The sequence below is a fragment of the Schistocerca piceifrons genome, chromosome X (genome assembly GCF_021461385.2).
Source record: "Schistocerca piceifrons isolate TAMUIC-IGC-003096 chromosome X, iqSchPice1.1, whole genome shotgun sequence".
In the NCBI taxonomy this organism is placed as follows: Eukaryota; Metazoa; Arthropoda; class Insecta; order Orthoptera; family Acrididae; genus Schistocerca; species Schistocerca piceifrons.
The window spans coordinates 375974582-375997698 of record NC_060149.1 but is presented as its reverse complement, the minus strand read 5'-3'; positions in this window follow the sequence as shown (position 1 = coordinate 375997698).

Below are 23117 nucleotides of genomic sequence, written 5' to 3'. Positions count from 1 at the left end.
ATGCTCTCACGTCCAGCAACTGCAGGTAACATATCCGCAGCGCAAAATTTGCAGTATGGATCGTTTCAGTTTGCTTGGGATTTCTGCAGTGAAATAAAATTGCTGGATTGTAAACTGAAAGTTATATTGTTTGTCGATAAATCTCTAGTACTCTTTTAGCCTCTCTGCATGTACTGATATGAATTTCTTATTCGTTAACTGGAGTACTACGTTCGATCCACGCATTAGGGATATGGCAGCAAGAGAGGGGAAGAAAACCAATGTGCACTCCGTGTGTATACCGGGGGGAGTCATTCCAGATGTGGAAAGGGTCCTTCCGGATGCCATGAAGGGTACAGGGTGCACCCATCTGCAGGTGGTCGCTCGTGTCGGCACCAATGATGTGTGTCGCTATGGATCCGAGGAAATCCTCTCTGGCATCCGGCGGCTATCTGATTTGGTGAAGACTGCCAGTCTCGCTAGCGGGATGAAAGCAGAGCTCACTATCTGCAGCATCGTCGACAGGACTGACTGTGGACCTTTGGTACAGAGCCGAGTGGAGGGTCTGAATCAGAGGCTGAGACGGTTCTGCGACCGTGTGGGCTGCAGATTCCTCGACTTGCGCCATAGGGTGGTGGGGTTTTGGGTTCCGGTTGATAGGTCAGGAGTCCACTACACGCAACAAGCGACTACACGGGTAGCAGGGGTTGTGTGGCGTGGGCTGGGCGGTTTTTTAGGTTAGATGGCCTTGGGCAAGTACAGAAAGGGCAACAGCCTCAACGGGTGCGGGGCAAAGTCAGGACATGCGAGGACAAAGCAGCAATCGGTATTGTAATTGTAAACTGTCGAAGCTGCGTTGGTAAAGTACCGGAACTTCAAGCGCTGATAGAAAGCACCGAAGCTGAAATCGTTATAGGTACAGAAAGCTGGCTGAAGCCAGAGATAAATTCCGCCGAAATTTTTACAAAGGTACAGACGGTGTTTAGAAAGGATATATTGTATGCAACCGGTGGTGGAGTGTTCGTCGCTGTTAGTAGTAGTTTATCCTGTAGTGAAGTAGAAGGGGATAGTTCTTGTGAATTATTATGGGTGGAGGTTACACTCAACAACCGAGCTAGGTTAATAATTGGCTCCTTTTACCGACCTCCCGACTGAGCAGCATTAGTGGCAGAACAACTGAGAGAAAATTTGGAATACATTTCACATAAATTTTCTCAGCATGTTATAGTCTTAGGTAGAGATTTCAATTTACCAGATATAGACTGGGACACTCAGATGTTTAGGACGAGTGGTAGGGACAGAGCATCGAGTGACATTATACTCAGTGCACTATCCGAAAATTACCTCGAGCAATTAAACAGAGAACCGACTCGTGGAGATAACATCTTGGACCTACTGATAACAAACAGACCCGAACTTTTCGACTCTGTATGTGCAGAACAGGGAATAAGTGATCATAAGGCCGTTGCAGCATCCCTGAATATGGAAGTTAATAGGAATATAAAAAAAGGGAGGAAGGTTTATCTGTTTAGCAAGAGTAATAGAAGGCAGATTTCAGACTACCTAACAGATCAAAACTAAAATTTCTGTTCCGACAGTGACAATGTTGAGTGTTTATGGAAAAAGTTCAAGGCAATCGTAAAATGCGTTTTAGACAGGTACGTGCCGAGTAAAACTGTGAGGGACGGGAAAAACCCACCGTGGTACAACAACAAAGTTAGGAAACTACTGCGAGAGCAAAGAGAGCTTCACTCCAAGTTTAAACGCAGCCAAAACCTCTCAAACAAACAGAAGCTAAACGATGTCAAAGTTAGCGTAAGGAGGGCTATGCGTGAAGCGATCAGTGAATTCGAAAGTAAAATTCTATGTACCGACTTGACAGAAAATCCTCGGAAGTTCTGGTCTTACGTTAAATCAGTAAGTGGCTCGAAACAGCATATCCATACACTCCGGGATGATGGCATTGAAACAGAGGATGACACGCGTAAAGCTGAAATACTAAACACCTTTTTCCAAAGCTGTTTCACAGAGGAAGACCGCACTGCAGTTCCTTCTCTAAATCCTCACACAGACGAAAAAATGGCTGACATCGAAATAAGTGTCCAAGGAATAGAAAAGCAACTGGAATCACTCAACAGAGGAAAGTCCGCTGGACCTGACGGGATACCAATTCGATTCTACACAGAGTACGCGAAAGAACTTGCCCCCCTTCTAACAGCCGTGTACCGAAAGTCTCTAGAGGAACGGAAGGTTCCAAATGATTGGAAAACAGCACAGGTAGTCCCAGTCTTCAAGAAGGGTCGTCGAGCAGATGCGCAAAACTATAGACCTATATCTCTTACGTCGATCTCTTGTAGAATTTTAGAACATGTTTTTTGCTCGAGTATCATGTCGTTTTTGGAAACCCAGAATCTACTCTGTAGGAATCAACATGGATTCCGGAAACAGCGATCGTGTGAGACCCAACTCGCTTTATTTGTTCATGAGACCCAGAAAATATTAGATACAGGCTCCCAGGTAGATGCTATTTTTCTTGACTTCCGGAAGGCGTTCGATACAGTTCCGCACTGTCGCCTGATAAACAAAGTGGGAGCCTACGGAATATCAGACCAGCTGTGTGGCTGGATTGAAGAGTTTTTAGCAAACATAACACAGCATGTTGTTATCAATGGAGAGACGTCTACAGACGTTAAAGTAACCTCTGGCGTGCCACAGGGGAGTGTTATGGGACCATTGCTTTTCACAATATATATAAATGACCTAGTAGATAGTGTCGGAAGTTCCATGCGGCTTTTCGCGGATGATGCTGTAGTATACAGAGAAGTTGCAGCATTAGAAAATTGTAGCGAAATGCAGGAAGATCTGCAGCGGATAGGCACTTGGTGCAGGTAGTGGCAACTGACCCTTAACGTAGACAAATGTAATGTATTGCGAAGGATCCTTTATTGTATGATTATATGATAGCGGAACAAACACTGGTAGCAGTTACTTCTGTAAAATATCTGGGAGTATGCGTGCGGAACGATTTGAAGTGGAATGATCATATAAAATCAATTGTTGGTAAGGCGGGTACCAGGTTGAGATTCATTGGGAGAGTCCTTAGAAAATGTAGTCCATCAACAAAGGAGATGGCTTACAAAACACTCGTTCGACCTATACTTGAGTATTGCTCACCAGTGTGGGATCCGTACCAGATCGGGTTGACGGAGGAGATAGAGAAGATCCAAAGAAGAGCGGCGCGTTTCGTCACAGGGTTATTTGGTAACCGTGATAGCGTTACGGAGATGTTTAACAAACTCAAGTGGCAGACTCTGCAAGAGAGGCGCTCTGCATCGCGGTGTAGCTTGCTCGCCAGGTTTCGAGAGGGTGCGTTTCTGGATGAGGTATCGAATATATTGCTTCCCCCTACTTATACCTCCCGAGGAGATCAGGAATGTAAAATTAGAGAGATTAGAGCGCGCACGGAGGCTTTCAGACAGTCGTTCATCCCGCGAACCATACGCGACTGGAACAGGAAAGGGAGGTAATGACAGTGGCACGTAAAGTGCTCTCCACCACACACCGTTGTGTGGCTTGCGGAGTATAAATGTAGCTGTAGATGTAGATTCTTGTAACACGGAAGGGCCGTCTCCATGGACTTGTTAACTTCCTTGACCTCCCTCTTATCACGCTTTCGTCATGTAATGATACTCTGTCTCTAGCCCTGAATTCCTGGGATTTTGTGTGCGATCATAGTGTTCCTTTTTCTTTCCGTTCGATTCCTTATTAAAACGTCTTGCCATCTGATGCATCTGGCGCATTCTTTCCTTTAATTCTGTTATATAATCATCATAGTTGTATTGCAGTTTGACAGGATCTCGCTGTAAGACTCCAGGAATGTAGCATACTCTACCCAAAAACAGCTCGAATGGGGTGACACCAGTCGAGAAACGTGGTGTGGTATTATATAGAAAGGTGGCAAGATGTGTCCATTCATCCCAATTTCCTGCTTTGTTCCCATTTAATGATGGAGATGGTTCAAACGGCTCTAAGCACTATGGGACTTAACGTCTGATGTCATCAGTCCCCTAGACTTAGAACTACTTAAACCTAACCAACCTAAGGACCTCACATACATCCATGCTCGACGCAGGATTCGAACCTGCGACCGTAGCAGCAGCGCGGTTCCGGACTGAAGTGTCTAGAGCCGCTCGGCCACAGCGGTCGGCCTAATGATGTAGATAATCCGTAAACGTTCTATGAGTTCTTTCGAGTGCACAATTTGTCTGTCGGTGGTACGCACAAGAAAGAATCTTCTCAATATTCAGTGAACGACACACTATTTTCAGAACGTCACTTAGGAAATTGGTCTATTTTCGCTAAATAGTATTCATGGTATTCCGTAATTCTGTGTGCCAAGACTCGCGTAACGGCGTCCTGTTGTGCTATAGGTTCAGCTACATCCCGGAACGTTTCTATGTATCTAATCCCTTCCTCTGTTATTTGAAACGGTCCGACCACGTGGATGTCACAACGAGCGAATAACTGGATAGGTATTTCAGTCAGCGCTACTGGCATCTTCACCTTATTTTGGGTAACTTCGTTCTTCTGACAGCTGTCCCCACTTCGAATGTTCTCTTCTATGTGTTTCTTCATACCTCTATATGATCTGTACCGTTTAATGCAGTTATATGTGCGACTCATCCCTTGGTGGCCCCCTAAAGCTGAATCACGAAACTGCTTCAGAGTAGCTCGCTTCTCTTCTTCCCTGATCACTGGTTGCTGGTCGCCTTGCTCTTCCTCATCAGCCTCTTCCACACTCCGAATGACTGTAGCAGGGTCTTCTGATACGCGTGTCAATCCATCTGCTACCATGTTTTGCGCTGCTTTTTTGTATACTGTCTCAAAATCATATTCTGCCAGTTTGATTCAGAATTTTGTTAATCTTGATGAAGCATCACTTATACGTGCCAACCATTTCAGTGATTTGTAATCAGTGCACACGATAAATTTTCTTCCATACACATAAGGTCGACAGTGCTTTACTGCCCACACTATGCCTATAAATTCTCACTCGGTCGTACTATATCCTCTCTCAGCGCGGTTCATGTGTTCCGGATGCGAAGGCTATTGGTAAATCGTTCCTGGTTCTCCTTAACTCAAGAGGGCACCAAACGCTCCCTTGCTAGCATCTGTGGTGATTATGAATTACTTCTCTAAATCAGGATAGTGCAATGTCAGCGGGCTTACTATTTCCTCTTTTAATTCCTGGAAAGCTGCTTCCTGCTGTACTGACCACTCACAGTTCGCTTTCTTCTTCAGTAGGTCAGTTAATGGTTTTGCTATCCGACTGAAGTCCTTGATGAAACATCTGTAGAAGTACACGATCCCTGGCAAACTTTAACTGACTCGTAGTACTGGGTCTCGGATACTCGTTTATTGTGCTCCCTTCTGAGGGTCTGGTTTTAATCGTTCTGTCGTAATTACGCGTCGCAAGTAAGTTACTTCTTTCTAGAGGAATTCACATTTGTCAACTTCCAGTTATAATTTGTGCAACTGGAACCTTTCAAACACATCCCCAAGTCTGGCATTATGCTCTTCCAACGTATATCCAAACATGACTATATCATCTAAATATACGAAATTAGTACGATAATGGGAGTTCTGGCATACTTTTGGTATCAAATTGATATAACACTTAATATCAGCCCCTGGTCAATATAAGGGCCCGGGTTCGATTCTCGGCTGGGTCGGGTATTTTCTCCGCTCAGGGACTGAGTGTTGTGTTGTCCTAATCATCATCATCTCATCCCCATCGACGCGCAAGTCGCCGAAATGGCGTGAAATCGAAAGACTTGCACCCAGCGAACGGTCTATCTGACAAGATGCCCTAGTAACACGACATTTACATTTATTTATACAAAATAATTACACTGCGACAACTGACTGATTTATCACTTTAACATATTGTTCTGGTAAATGGTTTTCGGGTAACTCCTCCTCCTTCCCCTCCCCTTAACCAGTGTTAATCTAATTGGCGATAATATGTCTGCCGGCCGCTGTGGCCGAGCGGTTCTAGGCGCTTCAGTCTGGAACCGCGCGATCGCTACGGTCGCAGTTTCGAATCCTGCCTCGGGCATGGATGTGTGTGATGTCCTTTGGTTCGTTAGGTTTAAGTAGTTCTAAGTTCTAGGGGACTGATGACCTCTGATGTTAAGTCCCATAGTGCTCAGAGCCATTTGAACCGTTTGAACAATATGTCCTTCTGAGAAACCAACCACCTCTCCCTCCCCATTCTCTTAACCTATTGTTATGCTAATTCGTTTAAGACCACTGGAGGTAATATGTCCTTCTGCAAAAAAAAAAAAAAAAAAAAAAAAAAAAAAAAAAAAAAAAAAAAAAAAAAAAAAAAAAAAAACCACCTCATCCCCTTCCCCCTCCTCTGAAATCTCCAACCTCTCCCCCTCTCTGATACAAGTACACTTTTGGCATCAAATTAATTGACTAATTAATTAAATAGATCAATTGTTTAATCCCTTCCCTCTGCGAAACCCACGAGGTCTCCCCTCCTCTCCCCCACTACGCCCTCCTCTCCCTCACCTGCAAATTGGTGGGAAAAGAACACAGTCTGTGCTGGAGAGGAAGCATCTCATAACATAGACTTCAAATCAGTGTAAACAATAATAATTTATTGCTGCATATTCTCTATTTAATCCGTTCGTTTCACACAGGTCTCTCCCATTTGTGAACAGCTCGTGGCTCCAACCCCCACAACTGCTTCCTATGAGATAATACCTGTAAGAACCGATGTATCGAATGAAGTGGGGTATAGTAGCCACTGTCTGGGGTCAACCGCCTGTGTGTCTGTCATCCGGACACTGCCACAGAAGTCAAAAACTGCCCAATGACCGAATTACAAATCACGATATGAAATATCACTGACCACAGACTGGATGTCAGCCTCCATTGCTCTCATGGCCCTGAACAAAGCATCAGGTGGGGGCATTCCTTTGCTCAAAAAATACCAGATTTGGTTCCTATCTCTGTCTCCCTCAAGCAGCTACGTCTGGTTGCAAGTGACTGTCGAGCAGATGCCAGCATCCTTTGATATTTGATATCTGAAAAACTACCTCTGCTCTCCCTCAAGTTGCTAGTTCCTGTATGTGTGTTAACCAACATCTCCAAACACATAGATCAAGGTCTTCAGCTCTCCTCATAATACTGTGTCTCTATTGGCTTATAGTCCATTTGCACTACACTATCAAATTAATTATTCAAAGATTTACAGGAGTCAAGAAGATCATTTAGAACACTCACCACCGCCTTACAATGATCGTCTCCTACCTTCCAAACTTTACAGACGTTTTAATTTGCCAGGAAGTTTCACATCAGCACACATTCCGCTTCAGAGTGAAAATCTAATTCTGTGTTAATGCCAAGTTAGCATTGACACAGACCTCATAGTCATACTAGAAAAACAAAATTGATGGTGGTGTACAAAGCTGTAGTTGTAAACTGCTTGGATGTGGTACTGCAATAAAACAATGTACCAAACTGCTTATGAAAGGACAGCTCGTTACTCCACTCTTCTGACCGACAGCCTGTGCAATATGGTCCTCATACAGTATGGGCAACAAAACTTTATACAGGTCTGTGCAAGTGACTTCGATAACTGACCACCTACTCCAGTGGATCAATATGTGTATATTAAATAGGATCACGGCATATGATCAATGTCAACATGCTGACAGTACTTGCTCTCTCTCTCCATATATATATATATATATATATATATATATATATATATATATATATATATATATATATATACACATTATGCACAGGATAGGTTGAAAAATGCGAGAATTGTTGTAGAACATTGTGGAATGTCCCGCTTCAGCCCCTACAGTTTCATGAAGTTACAATATGTCACAGCTTTCAAAATAGTGTCTCTAAAGGAGATGCACTCCAAGCAGAAAGCTGTGATTCAGTCTCTTTTGGCGGAAAGACAGAGTATCATTGATATTCATTGATGCTGCAGAATGTCTACAGAGACCTGGCAGTGAAGAAACGCACGGTGAGATGTTGGGCGAGGCATCTGTCATCACCGCAACAAGGTTGCGCAAACATCTTCTGTCTTCTGCGTGCCGGTTGGCCACACACAGCTGAGACTCCAGCAATGCTGGAACGTGTGGACACTCATTGAAGGTGCCACAAAAATATAAATGAACTTCTCCTTTTCCATAACAAGGCAAGACCTCACACAAATCTGTGCACCCGAGAGGAACTCACAAAACTTCATTGGACTGTTCTTCCTCATCTACCTTACAGCCCGGATCTTGTACCTTCCGACTTCCATCTGTTTGACCCAATGAAGGATGCACTCTGCGGGAAGCAGTACGTCAATAATGGGGAGGTTATTGATGGAGCGCGACGTTGGCTCCGACATTGATCTGTAGAGTGTTACCATGCAGGCATACATGCCCTCTCAATAAGGTAGCGTAACGCCATAGCATTGAACGGAAAAGTGTGTGGAAAAACGGATTTTATAGCCGAAAGAGTGGGGAATAATATGGCGCATATGGAATCCTGAAGAAAATCAACCAGCTTTAAGAAATAAAATGTGTTGTGTTGCTTACTGAAAGCCTCACGTATACACACAATCTGCATAAACGTGGGAAAATTCTAATGAAATCTTATTACAACCACTTCATATTAAACAAAAATTTAAAAAAGGATATGTGAACTAGGCATTTCAGTTTGTAGAACTAAAATGGGAGACCTAAATACTATGATCAACACCTCTTTGTATATAAGTAATTTAGTAAAACCAGTGTAATATGTGACAGAAGGGAAGTTTTATCCATCCCATCCCAAATTCGATCGCCGGTCGGAGTGGCCGTGCGGTTCTAGGTACTACAGTCTGGAACCGAGCGACCGCTACGGTCGCAGGTTCGAATCCTGCCTCGGGCATGAATGTGTGTGACGTCCTTAGGTTAGTTAGGTTTAAGTAGTTCAAGTTCTAGGCGACTGATGACCTCAGAAGTTAAGTTGCATAGTGCTCAGAGCCATTTGAACCATTTTTGAAGCAAATTCGATCCATTGTCCTGTCTATAATGCCATCGTGTTAGATGAACTGGGTTGAGGTACTCGGATAATTGTAAAAGATGTCTGAAACTTCTTGCGCTGTCAACAGTATCCAGTTGATGAAGGGCATCTAACTTTCTGCAACTGCTGGTGTCATTTTCCAGACAGAATATTATGTCTTGTATCTGTTTCTCATTTTCTCGCGTAGTTCAGGGCTTCACTTAATGGTTTGTGTAGCTTTAAACACTTGCATGAAACTTTCTGCTATTATTCCCTTCCCCTCGAAAGTGAAAAACGTCTGCCACAAAAATCGACTACAGGTATATCATTAGTCACACAAAACAAATAGACACATCACTTTAAACAATATCTATCACTACGCAATAATGCCAAAGGACAGCTACCGCAAGTTTTCGTGAAGCCATTGTTTATATGGTCCAGAAACTAAACACAGAGCCTTTTTATACAACAGGTTTCAATAATAAGATCAGTCATTATTAAATTTAAATTTTTTGTCCTAGAACTGCTCAGGTAACTCACTATCTGAGGGAAGAAATGGGGTGGGGCAGGATTGTAAGCCACACCTGCACACCTGACTTAACGCGCCAGAGAAGCGAATGATGCTCTAGTAGACCAACCAGTCTAAACGATTTTCTAGACACACTTCTGCAAATGACGTCTGGTTCTACATCTCCACGCTAGAAACACCCTGTGAGGTAATTGACGACTTGTGGTGACTGGAAGAATTTTCTGGCTGCAGGATTAAAGTAAAATGGCTGCTGATTCATTGAAAGACGACTGCGCATTATAACTGACTTTGAAAAGTTGAGAATTATAGGGAATACGCATTTCTGTACTTAATACTATGCGAGAATATTTTACCAGCCATTAAAAGTCTTGAATCATATTTTAAAAGAATTTTGTTAAACTGACACATAATTATCTCATGTTGGCATAAAATATAAAGTAGAATAGTGTATGTAAATGAACAAGTATAAGTTTATACACATATAGTACATAAATATAGTTAAATAAATAGTACATCTTTTATTCAAAAATATTTATAACCCTATTCATAACAGTTAGAATTTATTTCAATAAGTATTAAATACAGTTCTTCTGTACATTTTTGCATTTGGCTAAACCTAAGTAAATTAAGCTCTGGAGATCAAACGCAGAAAATGGTGTAGCGTGTGTGTGTAGTTTTGAATGCTGATTTTTTTCCCTATTCGTTTTATTTGTGAGTAGCTGCTATTAGAATTGCAGTGCCGAAGAAACGTGTCAAACAACGTAGGACTTCGTGAAACTTCAGAGGTTTGGAAGTTTATATAATGATTATTTATTGCACAAGAAACGTTATCTCTCAAGTTTATATGCCTAAATAATAGTTAATGGTTTACTAAATACGTATTTGAATTTATACACTTCCCAGGTAATGGCTTGTATGTTGCTCAGTTGGGTTTTATTCAGAAACCTAGAGAAAACCGCTAATACTGCAGGCTCTGCATCGACACACTCTTTACACAGTGATCTTGTACACATGCATGACTTCGTATTCGCTAATAACGTTACAGTGATACCAAATACAATTGACTAACTACACGTGATTTGCAGTAGCATGCATTGTTTGCATGTGGTGTTTATTAACAGATAAAGTAGTTACGAATGGAAACTGGGTCAGAGAACAGAGGCTTGCCTGAATTATGTCGCGGAAGTCGTGGCAGAGTTCCCGGGAGCCTCTTACCACCAGAGGACTCGCAGTATCTCGGTGAAAAACTGCCTCCGCGGAACGTGACATGAAACAGAAGACTACTGTTCTAAGAATTTGACGTCAAAACGGCCCGCTGTTAAACTTTGTCTCATGAGTACAGACAGTGGCCAAACGTGGCGCCAGATCAGCTGTCTGTTACCGCGCACTGCACGGACGTTGCATATTTGGTGGACTCGGCAGCGATTCACTGCGAGCCAAAAGCGCCGTCCATTGTCGAGAAGGGTGAGGCTAACGCCTCCATCGTGGCTCCTCTGAATGCAGACGCCTGCGGGTCCCGCGATAACGCAGGCCCTGGCCGCTGCTGGCTTTTCAATGACGCGGTCCGCTCTGAAGAGAGGTCTTATCTCTTAAGTGCCGGGGCTATTCGCGTGTATGCAGTAGACGTTTCCTTGAACCCATCATCTATCCAGAAAACGCTCACCCAGAGAGGTGCTATATTGAGAATTGTGCAGCTTCGTGAGATTACAACACGACTGACTGCAAATCACAATTACAATTACCGTTTCTATGCGTTTTGTGTAAGACACTGCAGTTTCAATTCTGAATTACTGCATCGGTAACGAAAAGGCGCGGCCATCTCGACTTCTCTTTCTTCATCGTACTTCATCTTTTTCTTCTTAGTCCGTATCATCTCAACTGAGCTCCAGGTAAGCATTAGTTACTGACTGTATTTGTTTTGCTTGTTGGTCAACACATTTATTCTGAGTGGTATTGTTTATTATTCTGATGATGTATAACTTTCCCACTGTCATGCTTTTTCATATAATCTCCACAAGTGATGAAAGGTAGTTTGCACCAGTACTAAGTTTTCTGTTCTCTTTCATTCACGCATAAAGCATAAGAAACATGAATGTCTTTACGCCTGTCAAAATACTGTAACCTCTCTGCTTTCAGTCACATGATCTCTATGCGATTATACGTTGCTCGCAGCTACATTGTCGCACAGTCCTCCTCGAAATTTACCCAATGGGGCTTCGCGAGAGGAATCGCCTTTCTTCTAGAAGTAAACAAATAAGAAAGGAAGGTCATTACAAATGGAGCAAAACACAGTGGAGAAGGAAATCGGCCATGTCCTTTCAGTGGAACGATCACAGAATTAGCTTTACATTATTTTGAGAAGCAACAGGAAACATACATATGGATTGCCGGATGTGGATTTGAGCCGTCATTTTCCGAATGCTAGTCCAGTATCATAACACCTCGCTCGATTTTCTTCGAAAGATTCCTCTTCAAATTCCCCGTACACTTTTGTTAAAGTTTCGTATAATCTATGAGAGCCTGCTACGCTGCTGAACAGTGGGTCTCTGAATGTCATCGATGTGTGCTGTTAGACCTACGTAATAAGCATTTACACACTGAAGCAGCGTTGTATTAGCGTATTGTATGCTATTTTGTTTACAGATGCACTGCACTATTCGAAAACCCTTCCAGAAAATGTGTTTTTCATCAATCTTCACTACTTATGATTTCTCGTGTACCTCTCATCTCATGTCAGTTCATAGTGTTACAACCAATATTTATACGTTGTAATGTGCTTCTAATATCCACCACTAGCCTTAGAAAACTATCCAGCTATGTCTTTCTGTTATGGACAGCATCTTCTATTTATTCTCTTTAAAAGAGAGCTGCTATTTACTATACCAACTGTCTTATTGTAAATTGTGTCCTAGTCGTTTTACAGTTATTTATGGTTGGTTTCCACTAGACAACAGTATTACTCTAGTGTTACTAACGCTATCTAATTAATGATTTAATTATATCTAGAACAGTGGTCACCGTATTACGCTTCCTTGGGGCACATCCAATGCTACTTTCATTATTGTTTGTAACATTGCCGGTTGGTTCTGTTAATACAGCGACTTTTATAGAACAAAACGGAATCAACTCACTTGATACTACTTTGATTTCTTTGACTTTACCAAGAGATAAAAAGCCACAAACCTTTTTTGTTGCTGAATTTCGGCGATCCGACTTAGTTTTGGTTATGGTATTCGGCTAGATCCAATAATTTAATACTACACTGATGAGCCAAAACGTTACGAACACCTGCTTAATAGTTTGTTTGTCCGTCTTTGGAACAAAATACATCACTGAATCTGTGCATCACGTATTCGAGTGTTTGTTGGTAGGTTTGTGGAGGTATCTGACATAGATGTCAACGCACAGGTAATGTAATTCGCGTAAATGACGGGCCGATATGCGTACGCGGTGATGGTTCCCGATAGCGACCCAGATGGATTCCATATGATTTCCATCAGGCGAATTCGGTCGGCGAGACATCAACGTGAATTCACTATAATGCTCCTAAAACCACTGTAGCACGGTTCTGGCTCAGAGACACGGACAATGATACTGCTGAAAGATGACATCACCATCGGGGAAGACATAAAGCGTGAAGGGACACAGATGGTTAGTAGCTCTCAGCGCATCTTAGATTACAACCACAGGTCCAATGCGAGCACAGAGACTGTCTCCCACAGCATAATACTGCTCTCACCAACCAGCGACCGTGGCGCGCTGCGCGTTTTTACCCACCGTTCATACCTCGATGACGGAGCTTGTAGAGACGACCAGCGACCCGGTGTAGCAAAAATGTGATTCATCTAAAGAGCCGACACATTTCCGTTGATCGACGGTCAAATCCCGATGTTCCCGTGCCCACTGCAATCGTAATAGTTGGGTCAACATGTGAACACGTAAGAGTGGTCTGCTGCGGAACCTCATGTTCAACAGTGTACGATGTCTGCTCCGAAACACTTGTTTGTGCATCATCATTGTGCTCTTTTGGCAAAGCTACCACAGATCACCATCTATCCTTCCTTACAAAGCAGACAAGTCTACGATACCCAAGTTCTGTGAAGAGCGTGAACTTCGAATCATTTAGCACCTACTGATAATGTCACTGTCCTTGTACCTCTTTCCGTAGATACTCACAACAGTAGCACGCGAACATTCGACTAGCTTCGCTGTTTTGGAAATACTCGTTCACAGGCTCTGCGTAATAACAATCTGTCCTTCGTCAAAATCGCTTATCTCAATGGCTTTCCCCTTTTGCAGCGCATACTTTCGCTAAGATGACACCCCGTCCGTGTCTATTCCGCTTACATACTTTTGTTACCGTGTCACGTGTGCGCAACGCCACCAGACGGCATTGAACGTCGCGATGGGCAGTGGCCATAATGTTTTGGTTTATCATTGTATTTTAACTAACTACTTATTGAGGAGAAGAACGCTCATTCTCCGTAATCAGCTGGCACTTTCGGCTTTCTGCTGCTGCAGGGGGTCTTTAAGTTGTGATTCACGCCAGAATCCTCTCTGATGGACTGCAGGCCTGAAGACTTTCGCACGAGCTGCAGTCCTTGCCTTTACTGGCGTATAAAATTGACATGTTACGAGGTAGAACTTGCAATATTTACAACACTATTCCGTGTTAACTTGAGCACTGCGCTTGACACGTTCTGTAACATTGCTGAGGATTTTTCGGTAAACTAGTGTAATTGATGTTCTGATTTCATTTCTTTTTTGTTTCTTGTCATTGTGTTAGGAAACTGTAAACGAGTTTCAATATGAATATTAATGTTTATGTCAAATGTCAAGCAATATTGTAACAGAATTGAAATGTAAGAAACGTTGAAACTGTTGTAAGATGTTTAAAATTGTAACTGTGCGTCTGGTCCATACGTAAGCAATGTGTTAGGATATGTAGAATGCAAAACCTCGGGTGAATACCCTGTCTGTAAGGGAGCGGTAAAAGGTGGATGGCAGGCGAGCGCGGGAAGATGCACGCGGGCACTGCACCGCACAACGGGCTCAGCGGTAGTTGGAGTTTGGCATTGGTCTGAGCAACACCTTCTGGAGCGAGGAGGCTCTCCTGGAAGACGCAGTTTCACTGAGTCTCGGGTATGCTGTTCCAACGCCCATACAGCATGGCAATATTCCATAGGCACTAAATGGAAAAGTATTGCAACGCTAAGAAGAATTAAAGTGCCGATACGTCAAGAGCCATAGCTGTGGTTGTATGTGTGCTCTGTGCCTCGCCATCTCGCCGCCTGCCAACCGCTGCATCGATACAAGCAGGTTGAAAGTTTTAGTACTGTATGCGTATGGACCATAGAGTGAACTGTTCAATAATAACCTAAATTTTACCAGAACTTTCCCCTCATTTAATTATCCTCACAACTAACATAGGCAGGGTCCTTTCCAAATGTTGTGCAATCCGAGTGTCCCGAAATGAAAAATTAAATTTTGTGTTAATAATAATTACTTGCAGACCTGGTTATGTTAGAATGGTGTTGAAAGAACTGTTTTGTTAATGAACCAGTAAATGAATAACGAAGGTTTAACGAAGTTGAAAGATAACTTTAATATTGAAATAGTAATGAAGTTTAATTATTTCGAGACAGATATAAAGGTATTTAAATGAGAAGCAAATAAGATAAAAAGAGTAGTAACTCATATACTGGAAATCTTGAACGCATGATAATTTCAGTAATCAAATTTTTTTAATATAGTGATCATAACAGTTTCAGGGTCCCCCCCCCCCCCCACCACCACCACCATTTTATTCATTTGAATTCTGAAGTGTTCCACATTGGTTTGACCAGCAAAAGTTAAAGTCAATATATAAGTCAAAATTTATCAGTGTTTTATCTTTATTAAAATTGACATTTAGTGTGTGGCTCGAAAGTACTATTTCTAGGGTAACCTATGCCCGATTTTAATCAGATCAATAGACAGTACGAAGTTTTATAGTATAGATTATAGTGTAGTGTTATGTATTCATGGTTTTTCCATACCAGTGCAGAACGTGAAACTATCAGTTCAATAGATTTTCTGGTTCTAAAATTCTACTATATTATGCAGTGTTACTACTTGTTGTTTTGCATGAATATACATCAACTTGTCAGGGAAGAAAATCAGTTAATGCCTAATTAGGCTGGCGACCGTATTATTATCAAATTGGTAGCATCTTCAGTGTTGGTTTTGGTCCATACTGACGTGTAATTGCATTTTGAACTTACTTGACGGATCATTGTTAGTACAGAGTGGGTGTAAGTCTGATTTGCCACCATTCAGGTACACGCGGTCAATATCTATACGAAAATCCTGTCTCGTAAGGTGAACCCCGCTCACTTACCATAGTACAGGCTTTAATGAGTATTGTGTGCCCCACGCGCACGTTACAAGTGGCTCCCGGTGACAGGACATCCAGTTGTTGTCGGTCACAAATTAATGTGAATACCGAACAGTGAATGTTCAGTGGCACGAATTGCAATATTATTCAGTAAAGTAAATAGCAGTGAACGTAAAGTACGGGAGTGAGGTGTAATTTGCGTTCAGTATGGACAAGAACGTAGACACAGTAGATGTGCCGAGCGTAATGAAAGATGCGGCTGGCAATGACAGGAGTTTACGCGGCCAGATAACAGATGGCGTTAGAGGTAGACAATTGGCGTACATACAATACCACGAACATGTTAACGAACAGATTGAAATGTACAGATCGCCTCGAACACAGCAAGGAATAAAACAGGAAGTAGAGGATGACTTTGTAGATGATAGTGGGTACGTGAACGAATCCACTGACATGTTTGATTCACCACAGATGAAGAAAGAACCGAAAGAAAATTTTGAAATAGGATCGGAATACACCGATTCCGTAGAACCAAACAGTGTGAAAATTTTAAGCATGAACGACTTATTTGAACGATTAACCAAACAAATTGAAGGACAGAGTGAGCAGCTCAAAACACAGAGTGATCACCTAAAAACACACGTTGACGAGCAGCTCAAAACACAGAATGGTTCAAATGGCTCTGAGCACTATGGGACTTAACATCTATGGTCATCAGTCCCCTAGAACTCAGAACTACTTAATCCTAACTAACCTAAGGACAGCACACAACACCCAGTCATCACGAGGCAGAGAAAAAAACACAGAATGATCAGCTTAAAAGACACGTTGACGATCAGCTTAAAACACAGAATGATCAGCTTAAAACACACGTTGACGAGCAGCTTAAAACACAGAATGATCAGCTTAAAACACACGTCGACGAGCAGCTTAAAACACAAGCTGGTCAGCTTAAAGAACAGGTCGAAGAACAAGGAATTAAAATTAGCAAACAAATAGAACAGGTGGAACAAAAAGTGGGTAATTTAAGCTCTGTAGTAAATACTATGAAGTCTGAAATTGACACAATTAATAAAAATATGAATACTATGCAGGGGGAAATTGACAACATTAACAGTAGGTTTGATGTTGAAATTCTCAACATCCAAGAGAAAGTAGAGCCTCTAGTTGAAACAAAAGCAGACGAAAAAGTTTTCGGTCTTAAAACTGAGATCGTAAACGAATGCCAACATGGAATATCACATCTGAAAAAGGCAGTTTCAGATACTGAAAGAAATTTAGGAGAAAAAGTTACTGGATGTGTACAAAAGTGTGAACAAAATACATCGAAAATTCAAGGCAAAATTTTCTATCTCGAGAGTAAAATCAAAGATAGGCCTGGTGTTGTCTGTAATGGCACGCCACTTACGAAGCTGTTGGAAGGTGAGGAGTGCTTCGATCCCGCCAAAAAACGTAACGGATGGCATCCATTGGATTTCATCATAAATTGCGAGAGGATGTTTCCTGTACACTTGTCTGGTCAGGAGAAGATAAACGTAGTAATTAGCGCCTTAGCAGGTGACGCTAAGCACTGGGGAATTAACTTGAATACCGAACTAATGACGTTCGAAGAGTTTAAACAAAACTTTACGAAAGAATACTGGTCCGAACAAAAACAGGATCATTTGTGGCGCGAGTTCATCATGACCAAACTTCATGATAACAGGGGCAGGAATTCATTGAAAGATTTCTGCGAATATTGGTACCAAAAGTTGACAAATTTAAGAGGGAGAAGATCCGATTCTGAAATCGTATGGGAGCTATATAAAAAGCTTCCAGAAGATTCGAAGAGATATGTGGGAAGCAATCATCGCAGCTTCCAAGCCTTTCTCGAAATGGTCGAAGACGAAGATCACTGGCGCGAAAGTCGTGCCAATTATCAGAATTTTAGTAACAGGAATAACCGCAATAATGACGAGAGAAATGACGGCGATGGGTTTCGCGTCAACATGATACAGAGAGGTAGAGGAAGAGGAAGAGGGAGTTATCCAGATCATGGTAGAGGGTATACCGCGCAAAATAATAACGACGCGGAAAACTGATTTCCGCGAACATTGCGGGCCAAACGGAAGCGGACAGAACATACCGGCTCCGATTTAAGAAATATTACCGAACTGACAGTGAAGTTATGAGACAGCTTAGGGACAAGCGTGGAACGACGCAGCGTGTTGTGGCGAAGCAAGCGTCAGGTGCGTGCGCAGATGACTCATCTTCGCCAGGCACTGCGAAACATGTTAACAGGCGAGTGGAGCATCAGAGGGCAACGGTCCAGCCCAGCAGAACAGCTGTTCAGAGAGAAGCCGCTAGCAAGGCGGCAGAATTAGGTACAAACATTGCCGTAAGAGCTGGTGAATACATTACGAGTGGCAATTACGTGGCGAAGGAAATAGTAGATGGAACAGTGGATACACAGAGAAATGCGGTTAGCAGTGTTAGCAATGAAGTAAATGGCGAGAATGAATTAGCAGAAGTAACTGACTGGCGTGTGCAGATCGACGATCTGTACAAGGGCCTCAAGCAATGTGGATGGGAAGATTTTAAGAAGGAATATGAGGCAAGGAGGTTAATTAGTGAGAAAGGAAATAGTAGGGACGTCGATAAGGTGACGTGGCCCGAATTTGAAGAGGAGAGAGTAAATAGCGCCGCGCAAAGTACGCGTGCTGCCGATAGGACGATGGTTAAAGATAGGAAGGAATTGGAGGATGAAATCCTAATCATTGACGAGGAAGTAACTTCTGTTAATGATCCGCCAACAGTACGAGCTGTTACCGAAAGGCACCGTGGGGAAGGGTCAGGTAATTACCTAAGAATAATTGAAGTCCACGAGGATTACACTAAATATGAAGTAACAGTGGATGTGAGTAAAGCTGATAATGAGGCCGTTTTGCAAAAAGAGGATATTGAGTTAAAATCAAAGCCTGACGAAAATGCAGAGGAAGAACTTAGTGCCAGTCTCAGAAAAGCTTTTATGTTAGAACCTGAAAGCGATCCAGAATGGTCGGATTCGGACGATAGTTCAGATGATGAGTATTTCGGTACTAGTGAAAATAATGGGAATACAGCTAACTGCGATATTGTACCTACTGATGACGAAGTTTCAAAACAAAACCCAGATGTTGAGACTGAACACAGAAAAAAGGAGCCACCTGACGACTCAGTGTTATTGTTACAAAGAGTTCAAGTAAGCAAAGACTTTGAACTCCAGAAACCGAGAAAACCACCAGATATAAACGGTTCACAGGTCAGGAACGTATCTTGGGACAATGTCACAGTCGACCAAGGTGCGTTGTGGAAAACACAGGAAGAGGCATGATATAGAGCCTGGGGCAGGTTTATATCGGACTCTGAGAATGTCATGAACACCTTACATCATGAAACTACTGGGTTCCCACCGGAAGAAATTTTGTTAGGCAGCAGAAGTAAAAGTTTAATTGAGAAAAAACTAGAGTTTCCACTTTGTACAAGCTTGGGGTTGAGTCAAGAGAAAGAATTAGTCAGCAAAAGGGCAAAACAAAAAGGTGAAGCTAGATCTAAAAGATATGATAAAAACCTGAAAGTTTCAAAATTTAAAATTGGAGATTATGTTCTTTTAAAAACCCATGAAAAATCTAGTGAACTGAACCATGAAATTTCCAAATTTAAATGAATTTATAATGGACCGTATGTAATACAGAACATTCCACACGATAATGCTTACTACCTGATCTACCCAAAATCCAAGAGACCTTTAGGTGTAAGAAACGTTGTGGACCTGAAACTGTATGTTCCTAGGAGTGAGTGACCTAAGTACAATCAGAAAGCAATTTGCAGTAAATGTGCTGTATCTTATGCTGAAACTATTTTATTCTAAATATAACAAATCTTTGTAAATGTATGTATAATAATGTCAGTGTGCTAATGTACTTATGTAAGTTTCAGATTACCAAATGTACTATAAATGTAAAGATGTATGGAAAAAAGGGCTGAAAAGAAAGGGTAAATGCTGCAAGCCAAATAAAAGATGAAACTGCCAAAAACCAAAGAGGGCAGTATATGAGTCATAATATAAAGGACTGCCAAACACCAAAGAGGGCAGATAAATAGTCAAAGGAGAATTGTAAGTGTGGTACAGGTGATGTGGTAAAATGATGCGAAATGGACTGCCCAAATCTGAATAATAGGCAGCAAATATGTGTAGTAATTTTTCTAAATAGTATTGTGTGTTTATTAGTAAATAAGGAAATGGACTGCCACTCAATGCAAGCAGCAACAAATTGTTTTATAGTGTATATAGGTATTTGTATCTGTTTTGTAGTTAAGTGTTAGTGTTCCAGATTTTGATTTTATTTCTCTGAGAAATTTAATAATGTTAAGTAATTTGCTATTTAAATCATGTTGTGATAGGAGGTTGGACTGTGCCAAAGGCACTTAAGTAAATGATGGGTAAATGTTCTCGATATATTAAAAAGTATAGACCTATATGAAGTGAGTGAAAGGAAGTTTTGTGATATAAACTTTTATGATGGCACATTCACTTAAAGACTCAGAACCCCTGTGTAAATATAAAGTTTATTGTTCCCATCAAATTTGCTCTTAGTGATATTTACTGGAAACAGGGGCATGTGTAACAACAACCACGATGTACTATTGTACATATAAGTAAATTTTTTTTCCATCTGATTTTTCGGTAAACTAGTGTAATTGATGTTCTGATTTCATTTCTTTTTTGTTTCTTGTCATTGTGTTAGGAAACTGTAAACGAGTTTCAATGTGAATATTAATGTTTATGTCAAATGTCAAGCAATATTGTAACAGAATTGAAATGTAAGAAACGTTGAAACTGTTGTAAGATTTTTAAAATTGTAACTGTGCGTCTGGTCCATACGTAGGCAATGTGTTAGGATATGTAGAATGCAAAACCTCGGATGAATACCCTGTCTGTAAGGGAGAGGTAAAAGGTGGATGGCAGGCGAGCGCGGGAAGATGCACGCAGGCACTGCACGGCACAACGGGCTCAGCGGTAGTTGGAGTTTGGCAGTGTTCTGAGCAACACCTTCCGGAGCGAGGAGGCTCTCCTGGAAGACGCAGTTTCACTGAGTCTCGGGTATGCTGTTCCAACGCCCATACAGCATGGCAATATTCCATAGGCACTAAATGGAAAAGTATTGCGACGCTAAGAAGAATTAAAGTGCCGATACGTCAAGAGCCATATCTGTGGTTGTATGTGTGCTCTGTGCCTCGCCATCTCGCCGCCTGCCAACCGCTGCATCGATACAAGCAGGTTGAAACTTTTAGTACTGTATGGGTATGGACCATAGAGTGAACTGTTCAATAATAACCTAAATTTTACCAGAACTTTCCCCTCATTTAATTATTCTCACAACTAACATAGGCAGGGTCCTTTCCAAATGTTGTGCAATCCGAGTGTCCCGAAATGAAAAATTAAATTTTGTGTTAATAATAATTACTTGCAGACCTGGTTATGTTAGAATGGTGTTTAAAGAACTGTTTTGTTAATGAACCAGTAAATGAATAACGAAGGTTTAACGAAGTTGAAAGATAACTTTAATATTGAAATAGTAATGAAGTTTAATTATTTCGAGACAGATATAAAGGTATTTAAATGAGAAGCAAATAAGATAAAAAGAGTAGTAACTCATATACCGGAAATCTTGAACGCATGATAATTTCAGTAATAAAATTTTTTTAATATATTGATCATAACAGTTTCAGGGTCCCCCCCCCCCCCCCACCACCATTTTATTCATTTGAATTCTGAAGTGTTCCACATTGGTTTGACCAGCAAAAGTTAAAGTCAATATATAAGTCAAAATTTATCAGTGTTTTATCTTTATTAAAATTGACATTTAGTGTGTGGCTCGAAAGTACTATTTCTAGGGTAACCTATGCCCGATTTTAATCAGATCAATAGACAGTACGAAGTTTTATAGTATAGATTATAGTGTAGTGTTATGTATTCATGGTTTTTCCATACCAGTGCAGAACGTGAAACTATCAGTTCAATAGATTTTCTGGTTCTAAAATTCTACTATATTATGCAGTGTTACTACTTGTTGTTTTGCATGAATATACATCAACTTGTCAGGGAAGAAAATCAGTTAATGCCTAATTAGGCTGGCGACCGTATTATTATCAAATTGGTAGCATCTTCAGTGTTGGTTTTGGTCCATACTGACGTGTAATTGCATTTTGAACTTACTTGACGGATCATTGTTAGTACAGAGTGGGTGTAAGTCTGATTTGCCACCATTCAGGTACACGCGGTCAATATCTATACGAAAATCCTGTCTCGTAAGGTGAACCCCGCTCACTTACCATAGTACAGGCTTTAATGAGTATTGTGTGCCCCACGCGCACGTTACAAGTGGCTCCCGGTGACAGGACATCCAGTTGTTGTCGGTCACAAATTAATGTGAATACCGAACAGTGGATGTTCAGTGGCACGAATTGCAATATTATTCAGTAAAGTAAATAGCGGTGAACGTAAAGTACGGGAGTGAGGTGTAATTTGCGTTCAGTATGGACAAGAACGTAGACACAGTAGATGTGCCGAGCGTAATGAAAGATGCGGCTGGCAATGACAGGAGTTTACGCGGCCAGATAACAGATGGCGTTAGAGGTAGACAATTGGCGTACATACAATACCACGAACATGTTAACGAACAGATTGAAATGTACAGATCGCCTCGAACACAGCAAGGAATAAAACAGGAAGTAGAGGATGACTTTGTAGATGATAGTGGGTACGTGAACGAATCCACTGACATGTTTGATTCACCACAGATGAAGAAAGAACCGAAAGAAAATTTTGAAATAGGATCGGAATACACCGATTCCGTAGAACCAAACAGTGTGAAAATTTTAAGCATGAACGACTTATTTGAACGATTAACCAAACAAATTGAAGGACAGAGTGAGCAGCTCAAAACACAGAGTGATCACCTAAAAACACACGTTGACGAGCAGCTCAAAACACAGAATGGTTCAAATGGCTCTGAGCACTATGGGACTTAACATCTATGGTCATCAGTCCCCTAGAACTCAGAACTACTTAATCCTAACTAACCTAAGGACAGCACACAACACCCAGTCATCACGAGGCAGAGAAAAAAACACAGAATGATCAGC